Below are 986 nucleotides of genomic sequence, written 5' to 3'. Positions count from 1 at the left end.
GAAAGTTCTGGAGGACAAAGTAGGAGATGGGATGTAAAATATAATGAAGCTTTGGGAAAATGAGAATAGAAAAGAATAGATGACCTCAGTAGGTAAAGGAGAGGAGAGCTGAGAAAAGCTGCAGAGAAGTAACCTCAGTGAAATAGATGTCAGGGACATTGTTGAGGACTTTGATTATTTTGGACCCTATCTTCATAACATACTTTGTTTTTCTCATTACTTTCTTCAGCTACCATTACTATTCATGGATTTACTGAATGCTCTAGTACCCCTTCATAATATTTTTTCTCTCTAAGAAACTCAATTCACTATGTACTAGTTGGTTTATTACTAGTTGTAGAAATGAAGACTAGTCTCCAGCCACATTTTATTTCTTGTGAATTTTATATAAATTATATAAATTATTTTTTGTCTGTTGACTAAATATTCACTGATTCTATTTTATAAGACATTCTGTAATGTTTACTTTTATAATAGGAAGAATATTGAGTTGGCAGCATGTCAGAACTTAAGAAAGTATTGAGTTTTATACTTCTAGCTGGAGGCAATAACTTGTAATACACTGCGGATGGGTGAATGTGGTTTTGGCAGCCAGAGGGAGAGTTGCATTAAATTAGGCAGAAACTGTTTTGATTGTACAAATAAGCAGGTATAGGACAGCCAAAATGGTAAGCTGCAGCAGCAAATTTTACTGCTGTTATTGGCCAGTAAGTTAACATTTTTCTCTGATTCCTTTAGACCTTGGCATCTAGCTCACCATGAAGTGACTAAGTTTACGCCCATCAGATGCTCCCACCTGTGCCAGTCAGTCTGGAGTTACTACCCAACCATGACTCTGATGCAAGTAACCCCAAAAATCAGTGAAAATTTGAGATTCATTCCACCAGTGGTGAATTTGGCTGCCAGGATCTGGAGTAAATGGAAGACAGTGACAGAGAAGTCAAAAAGTCCATGAGTCTTTTATTAAGTATCTGCTGTGGCAGTCA

The sequence above is a fragment of the Trichechus manatus genome, unplaced genomic scaffold (assembly GCF_000243295.1).
Source record: "Trichechus manatus latirostris isolate Lorelei unplaced genomic scaffold, TriManLat1.0 scaffold00375, whole genome shotgun sequence".
Classification (NCBI taxonomy): domain Eukaryota; kingdom Metazoa; phylum Chordata; class Mammalia; order Sirenia; family Trichechidae; genus Trichechus; species Trichechus manatus.
Note: the sequence above shows the minus strand (reverse complement) of the source record.